Consider the following 13,831-nt stretch of genomic DNA (forward strand, 5'->3'; position numbering starts at 1 on the left):
GTCTTGCAGAAGAAAGGGAAGAAGGATGGTATGATCCAGGGGGGTCAGGACAGGGAACCCACAGAGACAGCTCATGGACTCTGGACCAACAGAGAGCCTCCATGGGACCGACCTAGGCCCTCTGCATGTGACAGTTGTGTAGCGTGGTCTCTTTGTATTGCTCCTACCAGTGAGATGGGGACCTGTCCCTGGGGATTAGCTGGCTTTTGGGAACCCGTTGCCCTTGCTGGATTACCTGGCCCAGCCTAGAGGAGGAGCTCGGTCCTGCCTCGATTTGGCGTGCCAGGCGTTGTTCAAGTCCACAGGAGGCCCGCCCCTTTCTAAATTTGGAGGAGTGGAAGGGGAGGGGGTAGATGGAAAACGGGGGAGCGGGGGAGGGGTGGGGGATTGGGAGGAGAAACTGTGGTCCGTATATAAAACAAATGGAAGAAAAGTTATTTAAATAAAATGAAAAAAAGCTTGGTTAAATGGAATGGCTTCCCGGAGGAAATAATATGCCCCCTTCCTCTCCTTAGCCCTTTGGCCATAAACGACACAGAGGTTAGGGAGGTAGAAAAGCAGAGTCCAGGGAGCTGTCCTCCAGGTGGAAGGATGTGGTGGTAAACTCCGCACCCAGTGTTCTGCCGGGGTAAAAATGTGAAAGTTCAGACTAAGAACAAGGCTCGTGGGGGAAAATCGCCTTCACTAGGAACTCTTTCCTAACAGATATGAGGAACACAGTCCCGGTGTAGGCGCTGGTCTAGTAAAGACTCGACAAGAATAACTTGCTGATGGTTTTTTCTTCATGAAAATATGTTTCTTTAAAAAGCTTTCCGGTATAACATAAAAAAGCAGGGAAGTTTACCTTAAAGTATGAAGTATCACATCCATAGTTTACTTGCCTATTGATGATGATGATGATGATGATGATAATTGGTTTTTCTGAGACAGGGTTTCTCTGTGTAGCCCTGGCTGTTCTGGAACTCACTCTGTAGACCAAGCTGGCCTCGAACTCACAGAGATCTCCTGCCTCTGCTGGGATTAAAGGCGTGCGCCAGCGCCACCAAGCTCAGCTTGTAATTAAACTTTTTTTGATATGAGCCCCATATTATTTTATTTATGTGACAGAAAAATTAAAACCTAACAAAGTGTATATTGAAAACACCAGAGTAAGAAAAGTATTAAGATATATTTGAATCAAAATTTTAAGTGCTAAAAGTACTAGCAGTGTTTGCTTATAATTAATTCTTTTTTTAAAGGTTTATTTATTTATTTATTTATTTCTTATGTATACAATTTCCTGTCTGCATGTATTCCTGCAGGCCAGGAGAGGGTTGTAAGCCACCATGTGGTTGCTGGGAATTGAACTCAGGACCTCTGGCAGAGCAAGCAGCCAATGCTCTTAACCACTGAGCCATCTCTCCAGCCCTACAATTAATTCTTAAAGCAGTATTTGACTTTGTTTACAAACACAACAGCCGGTGATAAACATCTACATTTTTCGATTGCTTATAGTTCACACTACTACAAATCTGTGTGTCCCAAACCGAGGTTCAGGAAGCTTACCTTAAGGTGTAGACAGGTTGTCATTATTCAGTGGATGGAAAAATCACAGTCTCAAGAAAAATGTTACAGAAAACCTTTATACTTCACTGACGAGAAGTCGAGTTGACTCAAGGCAGCGAGTCAGTATCTGTTCTTCAGTGACAGGCTGTGCGGTTCCTTCAGAAGAGCAAGGAAGGCTATGCGTTTGAAGGTTGGATCAGTCTAGTTATGTTCTCAGTCAGAAATACCCCAGCCTGCCAGTCCTCGCTAGTGTCTCATTTTGTGATTGTAATCACTTTCTGAGTGGTATCTTTTCTGCCCCTGTTCTTTACTTTCTGTATTGTGGTCAAAACGAGCTTTTGAAGCAGAAACGTGTTCCATTTGCTTCATCCCTCATGAAACACGCAGAGCGTCGCATGTCAATAATAATTTGATTTGTCCTTCACAATTTGTCATCTTCTCTTTATCAAAGCTGTTGTTTTAACTTCAGTACAGTGGCTGTGCCTTAATTTACGGATATTTCAGCCAGCAATTGCAACAGTTACCAGCCTGTTTCTTTAGCAGTGGCCTGGCTGCTCAGGCCATAGCCTGGAGGGAGTTCTGTTCCCCCAAGTACTGGCTCTGTCACTTTGGCTAAAGGTAGCTTTAGCTATAGCTCTATCATTCTACTTGTAAATAAGACTCAAGATTCAAAGGCTGGGGTGAAAACCTGCTAGCTCAGAGAGGCTGGGCTGCAACTAGATAACCTTCTCTCCTTTCTGACATCTCCGAAGGACCCATGCTTCTGCTTTGCCAAACCAGATTTCCATGAAGTTTGAAAACAGATTCTATCTTCGTATTCCACCATGTGACTCTTCATTTACACTGGAAAAAATAGTGAAGCCGAAGCTGCTACCATAATCCTACTGTATTTTTCCCCAAGCCAGAGTAGGAGAGCAAGGCAGGGAGAGGCCGAGGTCCATCGTAATTGTTAGTTGTTGCTGAATTCTAAAATTGCTAAGCAACAAAGCTGGCTGATTCTAAACCAGGTTAAAGACCATCACGAAAGGGAGGAGGGGGGTTGTTCAGAAGGTTCTACCTTGAATTTGAAAACAATGCTCCAGTGAGTGCACACACGCAGTTGTACACATACTCTGAGCTAACTGATTGTACCACTGGAGCATCCACAACATACTTCCAGTCACTCGTTACTTGGCCTACATGAGACATCTAGTGTTTGCTAGACCACGGTACTGGTGCACACCCGACATGCATTCAGATTCTCTCTTCTATCTCTTTTATTCTGTTGGTGATGTTTGTATCTGTAGCTCCTGTTCACTTACCTAATTTCCCATTTCTAGAATTTCCTCAGTTTGTGTTTTCTCTATTGCTTCTATTTCCATTTTCAGGTCTTGAATAGTTTTATTCATTTCCTTCAACCATTTGTTTTTCTTGGCTTTCTCGACATTCTTTCAGGGATTTATTAATTTTCTCCATTTTTTTATTGTCTTCCTTGATTTCTTTAAGGGATTTATTCATGTCCGCTTTAAGGACCTCTATCATCTTCATAAAGTTGGTTTTAATGTCTTTTCCTTCAGCTGTGTTGGAGTACTCAGGGCTTGCTGTAGTGGAATGGGCTCTGGTGGACGTATTGCCCTCTTATGTTCTTATAGTGATGTTTAGGCAGCTGGCTTTGGCGTGATTACAGGTCTAGGTGCTGATTTGTGGGTTTGTCTTTGTTAGGTGGGTGTTTTCTTCCTTGTTTTCCCTTTCCTTTATGGTCTTCTGGCTGTTGTGGCCTGTGGTTGAGTAGAGGGTCTCCATCTGCATTGGAGGCTGGACTTCTGATAGCCTGGATGGCCTCTGGATTAGTTGGGGGGGGTGCTGCCCAAGTTTGGGGCTAGAGCTCTGGCTATGTGTGTGGCCTCTGATATGGCCGGGGGTCCTCTAGAGTTCGGGATGCTGGCCTGGCTTCAGGGTAGGATGCTTCTGCCTGGTTTTTAGGGAGCTGGCCTGGTCTCTGGGGTTCGGGATGCTGGCCTGGTCTCTGGTGAGATAGGAGGCTTCAGTCAGGTGTGGGCTGGGATATGGTGATGAGAAGGAGGTGCAGTTGGAATTATGCACAACAAGCTACTTACTCTTTTTTTTTTTTTTTTCGTGTTTTTCGAGACAGGGTTTCTCTGTGTAGCATTGCACCTTTCCTGGAACTCACTCTGTAGCCCAAGGCTGGCCTTGAACTCACAGAGATCCGCCTGGCTCTGCCTCCCAAGGGCTGGGATTAAAGGCGTGCGCTACCACCGCCCACAAGCAACATACTCTATGTAAACCAACAGCAGGTATTGGAGAATCATTTTCTGAAAGTAACTGTTAGTATCACTGTGTGCCCTTGTGTCTGTTTTCATTTAATTCTCTGTGATAATACACTTTGCTATGTTGTGGATCTAGGTTGGGAAAAGAAAGATAACAAAGAAGACGAGTCTTCTCTCTGAAAGACTGAGGAGTACCAGGAACAAAAGTTTAAAGATTCCCGCTGGTGGGAACAGAAGATGCTCAGATACACTGGAGACTGCAGAGTAAGTGCATCCACACACCCTGGTCCAAAGGCCATGTGGGTCATGTGTCCTGTCCCTCCTTGGCCTGGGTAACGGGAGCAGTGCCCAGCACAGTGGGTCCAGTGCAGCGCTGCAGAGGACTCTTCATGACCGAGGAGGAGAGGTTTGGGAGGGCAGTTAACATTATAGAAACGACTCCCTTCACCTTTAACCTGTGGGGAGGGCAGTTAACATTGTAGAAACGACTCTCTTCACCTTTAACCTGTGGGGAAGACAGTTAACATTATAGAAATGATTCCCTTCACCTTTAACCTGTGGGGAGGGCAGTTAACATTGTAGAAACGATTCTCTTCACCTTTAACCTGTGGGGAAGACAGTTAACATTATAGAAATGATTCCCTTCACCTTTAACCTGTGAGCAGGGCAGGTAACATTATAGAAATGATTCTCTTCACCTTTAACCTGTTATTCTGGCATGCTCTTCTATTGACAGAAGCTATGCTTCATGGCTGAGCATAGTACATGGGATACTTCTGTATTCCAGCACCTGGGAGGCACAGTTAAGAGGACTACAACTTTGAAGCCTGCCAGTTCCTACTTGTGAGACTTTGTGTTTCAGTTTGTTTTAAAGGAAAAATAATAAAATAGTTATGTGTCCTTACACATGAATAAAATTTAACCTCAGCATCATTTTGTAAATCATATAAAATCCATTTTTTGTGACTGGATACATATGGGTTTCTTTGTTAAGTTTGTCCTCTCCTCCTGATCCTTTCCTTTTTCTCCCTCTCACCCACAGGTGTGTCCTTCATCTGCCCCCACCCCCACTTCAGGGCAAGGTCTCACTAAGAAGCCCAGGCTGTCCTTGAACTCACTATGTAAGCGGGGCTGGCCTTAAATTCATGGAATCCTCTTGACTCAGCTTCCCAAGTGCTTATGGGTGTAAGCTACGATACCTGGCCATCTAGGCATTTTAAGTTAATGAAAACCCCACTCTGCCATTGAAGAGGGTCTTGGAGTAGGGACAGAATGCACTCAGACACCAAATAATCAGCACAAAGGAGATTTATTATCCCAGAGGGGACAAGCTGTGGGGGTGAGGGGGTGGGAAGTTGTGTGTGTGTGGGCGCTGCTCTGGATCAAAGATAGAAGTAGTTTTCTTTCTTTCTTTTTTTTTTTTCCAGGAGTGATTTTTAAGGAGAGAAAGGGGAAGTGTGTGTCAGGATGAATGGGTAAGTTCTGACTGGACATGTTAGCCAGTGTAGCCAAATAATGGATTTTGATGACTGGACCTTGGTGTTTGAATATCTGGACTTGGAGTTTTAGTCAGATATAAGGAAATGGCCAAATAAAGGAATAGATCTTGGGGGCTAGCGTTAGGAATGTAATCTAACAGGTTAGCGAGGGAGAGGGGAGGGGGTGCTGAGTTGGCCATGCTCAGATCTGTTAGAGTCCTTCGGCCATTACAGTTTTTCTCTATGAAATAATGAGCACTGTCCTGTACAGCATTTTCTTGTAATTTTAAAAATAATAGGTATGTCTGTAGGATCATGCTTTAGAAAAGGAAATCCAGGAAAAAACACTCAACAAATTCTTTTCTTGATAAAATTACCAAGTGATTCCTGGTTCTTAATATTAGTAAAAAATCAGTCTCCAAGATTCACAGTGAAGTCATTTCGTGGGCGGCAGAATGGAGCATGGGGTATCACTCTAACTTTAGGTCTGCTCAGAGCTTCAGGTTACTGTGATGATTGTCGGAAAAATCATCTGCTTTTTCCTCCCCAAGTTGTGTTGATCGTGGTGTTTCTTCACATCAATAGTAACCCCAACTAAGACCCATCCAACAATTAAAGCTGAACTGCCCAAAGATGTCCAAAAGAGTCTCTTGTTGAAACAAACTCAGATAATCTACTGGGTGTTGTAGCTAGAGTTTTCCTGACTGACCCACAGTCAGGACAAATCTCTCTCACCTGCCAGTCCCACAGCCACTCAGACCCAACCAAATAAACACAGAGACTTATATTGGTTACAAACTGTATGGCCATGGCAGGCTTCTTGCTAACTGTTCTTACAGCTTAAATTAATCCATTTCTATAAATCTATACCTTGTCACATGGCTCGTGGCTTACCGGGATCTTCACATGCGGCTTGTCATGGTGGTGGCTGGCAGTGTCTCTCTCACCCAGCTTCCTGTTCTCTCAATTCTCCTCCTTGTCCCGCCTATACTTCCTGCCTGGCCACTGGCCAATCAGTGATTTATTTACCAACCAATCAGCAACACACTTGACATACAGACCATCGCACAGCACTTCCCCTTTTCTTTTCTTAAAAAGGAAGGTTTTAACTTTTATACATCTCCAAAGTCAGCTTGGTATATTTGGGAATTTGGGCGTAGCTTCTCTTACTACTTCCTGCTGGAGGGGGGCACTGTATCTTATGGAGACACAAAGAATATTTTAGGATTATGGAGTAGTCCGTGAGGCTGTATCGTCTGAGCCAGTTGCCTTGAAATTGTTCTGGATGTTGGATCATCTGGGCCATGGTGTCATCGGAGACCTTTCAGGTGGTCTTGGCTGGTCAAATCTGATGTATCTTAATCTGGAACAAATCCATAGCCTCTGGCTTTCTGTGGAAACAAAAGCAGAGCCTCCTTTCCAAAGCAACATATCCTTACATCCAAATTTTGAAGTCAAGGTACCTTTAAAATATACATTTTGGCATAACCCAACAGCTTTTGTAATCAAATGTTTTTCTTCAGTTATGAATATCAAAGAGAACATAATCCAGGTTCTCTGTGTGGTAGCCATCTTTACGTGGCTTATTTTTTTATATTAGCTTGAGCCTATTGCTTTAAACTGCAGCCTTCTAAGCCTGAAACGGCGCTGGCGCTATGGCTGCTGACTCCGCCCACTTCAACTTCCCAACATGGTGGTGGTACGTTTTCCGCCAGCTCTGGGAGCCATCAACTCTCAGAAATAGTGGGTCTATGCTTCTATCAAAGCAGCGTGTAGCCCAGAAACCTCTTTTTTTGTTTTATACTAGCAAAGGCTAAATCCACACAGCTTAATGTGCCACTTGCAGAGGCCTCATTCCTGCCATATGGCGGCAGGTCGAGCACACACGCTAGGAACCTGCCAGTAGCTCAAACCAGCAGCTGCCGCTCATTTGAGAGAGACAATTAGGAAGCTGTTTTTAGCTCTGTTTTAGAATCTTTTTTCTCAGTTTTTAGGTGGAAACTCTTGCCACCACGTTGGGTGCCATTTGTAGCTAGAGTTTTCCTGCCTGGCCCACAGTCAGGACAAATCTCTCTCACCTGCCAGTCCCACAGCCACTCAGACCCAACCAAATAAACACAGAGACTTATATTGGTTACAAACTGTATGGCCATGGCAGGCTTCTTGCTAACTGTTCTTACAGCTTAAATTAATCCATTTCTATAAATCTATACCTTGTCACATGGCTCGTGGCTTACCGGGATCTTCACATGTGGCTTGTCATGGTGGCTTGTCATGGTGGCGGCTGGCAGTGTCTCTCTCACCCAGCTTCCTGTTCTCTCAATTCTCCTCCTTGTCCCGCCTATACTTCCTGCCTGGCCACTGGCCAATCAGTGATTTATTTACCAACCAATCAGCAACACACTTGACATACAGACCATCCCACAGCAGGGTGTAGCCAGGAGAGTGCCTTTGAGGAGCTGTGGGGTGGCACTTGACCATGAGGTCCAAGTCTCGACTCCTGGTCTCTAAGGGAAGCCTGGCTTTGTTCTGTATGTGCAGATGCTTTCCTAAGTAGATTGGAGGAATCAGAACACTTGCTGCTGTGCATTGTCATGGCATTAGGGAAATCTGTGGATATGGAGTCTGAAGTAAGGGCTTCTTCAGCAGAGCAAGTTAGTCATGGACTGAAATAAAATCACTCAGGTCCCGGTTGATCATGGATAATGCGTTGTTTCAGGAGTTCTGCAGTTAATTTTAATTTTCCTCTGGATTTACTTGTATCTTTTCCCTCAGCCTTGTTAATAACTGGGTCACTGTGATCTCTGTCAGATCAAGTTGATTTGCAGATTTCTAGATCAGAGAGGAGTTTACTGTTTTCCATCCAAGCACATTTCCCACATAGACATATTCATATGGGACAGTACGTTAGGATAAAGGAAAATGTGGTGTTAGATCCCCCAGGATTTGCATATATTCTAAGTAGTTTGAGTGCCAGTCTGAACTATTCCTCTTTTATTTTATTCCTAGTCCTCATTATATGATTGCTTTAGAGTTTTCTGTCCTGCAGGATTCTAGAAGCCTGAACTGTGTGAACCCTGGCTTGCACTTAGGATTGGTAGCAAGTAGCACCTGACTTAAGTTACTGCCTTTCAACTTCTGCTTTCTTCCATTACGTTTGAGGATACTAGACTGATGGAAGCAGTTTGTAATCCTGAGTATTCAATATTTAATGAATTATGCTATAATCTTCCATCACAAGCATATCAGTGGTTATTAATAAAGGTAGACTACTGAATGAATAACTATAGAGTCAGAGATTGGAAGCTCTTAAAAATGATTTACCCTTATCAGGTGTGGTGATACATGCCTTTAATCCTAGCACTATGGAGGCAGAGGCAGGATGATGTCTCTGAGTTTGAGACCAGCCTAGTCTACAAGATTAAGACCCAGAGCTATACAGAGAAACCCTGTCTCTTAAAATAAAGAAACCAATCGAGAGAGAGAGAGAGAGAGAGAGAGAGAGAGAGAGAGAGAGAGAGAGAACCCTTAAACCAGGCATGGTGGTAAATGCTTTTAAACTCAATCCTTGGGAGTCTGAGGCTGGCGCTCACTTTGACTTCAAGTGCAGGCCAGTCCACATGGGCAGTTCTATCCCATCCATGGTTACATAGTAAGACCCTTTCTCAAAAACAATCAAGAAAACAAAACACAACACAACAAAACAAAAAGAAACCCCCTCTCCAAAAAACATAGAGCTTGATAAAAAATGACTACCCTTGCCTGTAATCCCAGCGCCAGGGAGACCACAGCAGGATTGTGAGGTGGGGGCTACCTAGATATAAATAATAGAATGTGTCACAAACCAACTAGAGTGATCACCCCAAAGTCTCTGTAATCATGATAGCCTTATTTAAATGTCTTCCCCTTGTATTATTCTTCTAGGATTTCAACATTTCCTTAGGCTCTCCTTTACCTTTCTGAAACTTTACAACTCTGACCCAGCTATAGGTTTTGTCTCTGAAACACTTTTCTTTCAAATCTCATGAAATAGAGAATGTTGGGTGACCATTTCCCCAGATTGCCTTGAGAAACACCGTAGTAAACTATTTTAGAAGACAGGCATTGCATTCAGATTGAGGTGGGATGTGCCCCTGATTCTTTTTGTTTGTTTGTTTGTTTTTTTGGTTTTTTGGAGACAGGGTTTCTCTGTGTAGCTTTGCACCTTTCCTGGAACTCACTTGGTAGCCCAAGCTGGCCTCGAACTCACAGATATCCGCCTGGCTCTGCCTCCCGAGTGCTGGGATTAAAGGCGTGCGCCGCCGCCGCCACCACCACCATTGCCCAGCGCCCCTGATTCTTATGCTGAAGTAGCATCATTACAGGAGCAATCACTCACCTTAGGTTTGATTTTGTCAATACATATGGCAGGATTTTGCTCCCTGCTGCATCCTTCTAGGGTTGAGACTAAAATCAATTACTTCACTTTATATTAGCCCACAGCCTGGCAAATCCAACAATGAGGTGTTTTGTCATAATTATTAATATTGCCTCCTAATAGGACAGGCTTCTAAATAATGCAGTTGACTTACGTGTGTGCATGATATTGTGAGTTCAAACAGGAAAACGTTAAAGGTGGGTATAGAAAAGAACACCTTGCTTCCAAAGCAAAACACTATTAGAGAGTTAACAGAAAAAGTCAAAGGAAAACGATGGCCTGTGTTGAGAATATTGGAAAGTATAGGCATAAAACATTTCATGAACAAATTTGTGAAAGTAATCTTCCTGATGGTGCCATAATATTAACAGGTGAAACTGGAGTTCTTCTTCTTCTTCTTCTTCTTCTTCTTCTTCTTCTTCTTCTTCTTCTTCTTCTTCTTCTTCTTTGTCATTGTCTTCTCCCCCTGGGACAGTGTTTTTCTGTGTATCCTGGCTGTCCTGGAATTCCCTTTGTAAACCAGGTTGGGTTCGAACTAAGAAATCTGCCTGCCTCTGCTTCCTGAGTGCTGGCATTAATGGTGTGAGCCACCAGGCCTGGCTTTCATGGTTTTTATTTTTGGTTTTGATATAGATGTTCCATTTAGAGCTGAGAATGCCACAGTTTTTTTTTTTTTTTTTTTGGTTTTTCGAGACAGGGTTTCTCTGTGTAGCTTTGCGCCTTTCTTGGAACTCACTTGGTAGCCCAGGCTGGCCTCGAAATCACAGATATCCGCCTGGCTCTGCCTCCCGAGTGCTGGGATTAAAGGCGTGCGCCACCACCGCCTGGCTCATGGTTTTTCTTGACACTTGGAAAAAGTACTTCCATTTGTCTAAGCTTTTCAGAGACACAAAATGAGACTTCAGGCGAAACCCACCCCAGGGTTTTCTAGTGCCGAACATGGGGACAGAGATGCTTTAGCTTTGTGAGGCAACAGGCTGTAGACTGGTCCCCAATCTTTCTGGTATCAGAGGAGTTGAGATTGTAAGGCTCAAAGCCCCTCCATTAAGCTCCATTGCTTAGTGAAAGAGAATTAAATGTTTCCTTTAAAGAAATCACTTAGTATATCCCAGTGAACTGCAGGGCTGGGGGATCCTCACCATGGAGTCTGTGCTGGGTCAGCCTGTCATGGTAAGGAGTCCTGGGTTGGGTCGTATTTGTACTTTCAGGATTCCTGTGGTTCTTAGTTTGAAGGAAGCAGCACACAGACATCAGTTGTCATCGTCACATGTCAGGAAGTGCAGAGTCGGCCTCTGAAGTGCAGCTTTCCTTATTCCTCCGTAACTGTTACGTTCGCTTGGCTCAGAAGTTATTCCAGCAGTCAAGTTTCTGTAACCAGTTTCTGGTTTCTCCAGACCCATCCTCTTCTGCCCACAGTGCCAAGCTATGACCCAGCCCAGGGACCCTCTTCTGAGTCACAGAGTAGGTGGTTACTGCCTCTTCCTCCTCAGGTCCTTCTTTAAACACCGGCACAGAACAGATATGGAGATTACTGAGGATTGTGTCTTCTGACTAAGTTCCAGCCAGGGATCTGGACAGATGAGAGTCACCTTGCTGTATCTACACCACAGACACTTCAAGGTCATTGGTGTGTCTGGTACTTTTATTCCTTGAACACTAAACTACAAATGGGACTCAAAATCTTGACTGGCTTACCACCCCCACTTCAAAAAGCCAACAGCCTCATATACAGTTTTAAGGGAAGCTGCACAACTCATCTGCCTTATCAATGCTTCTCTCTGTCACATGCTGTCCCATCTAGGAGGGCCTTTCCAGTTCCTGATGCAAAGTACTGTAAATAACTGTGGGCACAGGGCTAACAGTAGAGGTGAGAGAAGCATCCCTAATCCAGAAACGAGAGTAGTGCTGGGCTGGCCTGGGAGATGGCTTCTGGTCACTGGTCCTGTCCTGGGTGGAGCCCCTTCGCCACTGTCCTGGTCTAGGAGGAGGCTCCAGGTCACTGTTCACCCTATTTTTCAGATGTGAATCAATGAACATTACTAAGTGATATACTTTGCACAAAAAAGAGGCTAAAAACTCTTGTGCCATAAATAAAAGAATGAAGAACTCTGAGATCTACTGTGATACCCTTGAAGTGAACGTGAATTGGGCTTGGGATTCAGCATCTGAAGATTATTAAGAGAGCATTTTGAAGGAGTGGAGAGAATGTATGAACCAGAGGAGTAATGGAGCTTTGTGGTGGATCTCTTTCCTTCAGGAGTGACATGTCCTGTCTTAGGGTTTCTACTGTTGGGATGAAACACCACAAACAAAGCAAGCTGGGGAGGAAAGGGTTTGTTTGGCTTACACTTCCACATTGCTGTTCCTCACTGAAGGAAGTCAGGACAGGAACTCAAAAGGGACAGGAACCTGGAGGCAGGAGCTGATGCAGAGGCCATGGAGGAGTGCTGCTTGCTGGCTTGCTCATCATGGCTGCTGAGCCTGCTTTTGTATAGAACCCAGGACCATTTGCCCAAGGATGGCACCACCCAGAAAGGGCTGGGCCCTCCCTCCATTAATTACTAATCAAAACCAAAACAAAACAAAAAACCAAAAACCAAAATGCCCTTTAGCTGGATCTTATGGAGGCATTTTCTCAATTTAGGTTTTGCCTTTCAGTTAGCTCTAGCTTGAGTCAAGTTGACATGAAAGTAGCTAGTGCATGGCCATTGGCCACCATGGAGCAGCGACTGTGTGTCCCACAGAATACCTTCGGCTAAGTCACAGCCGTGAAGTAAGTGGATTACTATAGTGGCAGCTTGCCCTAGGGTACTGGTGATGAGCCACTTACAGTGTCGTGGGGTGGTGGTTGTGGTTGTTTTCACACCTTCCGCTGAGATTCCAGTCTCCACTTCTTCCTGCCATAGCTGCAGATTGGCTTGGGGAGTACACAGGAGGTAGAATCTTGATTGACGGTTTTACCCTGTCTGGGGAGAATACAGTTTTTTTAATTGTTTTCTTTTCTTTTTTTCCTTCTAGTATCAAAATAGAGCACTGAATCTGATCTGTTGATTCTCTCTTGAAACAAATGAACTACAACACAAGGTGATTCTTTTTTTCTTCTTGAAGAGCGTGAGGGGTGAGTGGGAGTGGGGGATAGAGGACAGAAAGGGAGGGGGAGTTTTGATGGTGCTTAACAGAATGTGGAAAGTGCTGAAAGAGGACCATGTCTGGCTGTACATCTGACACAGACAATCAAAACTGCACAAGCCAGAATTCAAAACTTGAGTGAGCTGCCGAACAGACATTTATGCGTTTGAGAAGCAACAGAATGGAAAGGTAGAACGAAAGGTTCGAAAAGGGAAAAGCAACAAGGAACAAAGCAGATCCTCACATGTGACAAAGTGCACCTCACTTGGCTCCAGGGTCTGTTTCTCAGAACAAAAAGTCAAGTTCATGGTGTTGAGTGGAGTCAGAGAGGTGAACCTGGTAATGTCCATCTGGCCCTTCGGGCCTCTCCAGGCAGCATCCTGGATGTGCTGGGAATGGTGTGTGGTTACTTCAAACTCCAGGGAAAACACCTGCAAAGGCTTCTATGTCACTACACTGCTTTCAAGACTGAATTTGGTCACAAGACTTTAACCATTCCTCACAATGTTAGGTAACAGCGTTACACACATGGGCCATCCCTTGACCACAAAGATGATACACCTGCCCTGTGACAGCAGGGCAATTTTTTCTTATCATTTTCTTATGAAAAATCATATGACAAGGAAAATTTGAAGGTAATGATGGCTGCTAACCTCTGAATCCACAGCTTCATATTTTTGATTATATGGAGGAGACAGCCACAATCAGGATTCACAAATGGAAGTAATTACAGCAGATGGGAACAAATAAAGAGACCTACAGTCAGACATTAATCAGAGAATGAGAGACCCTGGAACATTCAGCTCTAAATGGGATGTTTCCATTAAATCCCTTTCTTCAGAGCTCAGGGAACCCAGAAGAGGAGGCAGAATGAATGTAAGAGCCAGAGGGGACAGGACACCAAGGAAACAAAGCCTTCTTAAATCAACATGATCTACGTCAAAGCTCACATGAACTCACAGAGGCTGAGGCAGCATGCACAGGTCCGCACAGGT

General features: G+C 44.3%; 2 long non-coding RNA genes across 4 annotated transcripts in view; one reads left to right on the forward strand and one right to left on the reverse strand.

The window, feature by feature from the left end:
* LOC131911340 (uncharacterized) overlaps window positions 1-2,495 on the reverse strand; it is a 68,525-nt gene extending 66,030 nt beyond the window's left edge. For both annotated transcript variants that reach the window (XR_009379331.1, XR_009379332.1), the window contains exon 1: window positions 1,546-2,495. This is a non-coding gene — a long non-coding RNA (uncharacterized LOC131911340). The remainder of the gene's footprint in view (window positions 1-1,545) is intronic.
* Window positions 2,496-3,947: 1,452 nt separating this feature from the next.
* Window positions 3,948-13,831, forward strand: LOC131911343 (uncharacterized). 2 transcript variants are annotated; one of them, XR_009379336.1, is made up of 4 exons: window positions 3,948-4,076; window positions 11,198-11,334; window positions 12,726-12,791; window positions 13,678-13,831. It is a non-coding gene; the product is annotated as an uncharacterized LOC131911343 (long non-coding RNA). The 2 variants fall into 2 exon arrangements; XR_009379337.1 differs by having other exon boundaries at window positions 11,198-11,327.

This window comes from Peromyscus eremicus, chromosome 5 (genome assembly GCF_949786415.1).
Source record: "Peromyscus eremicus chromosome 5, PerEre_H2_v1, whole genome shotgun sequence".
Lineage (NCBI taxonomy): Eukaryota > Metazoa > Chordata > Mammalia > Rodentia > Cricetidae > Peromyscus > Peromyscus eremicus.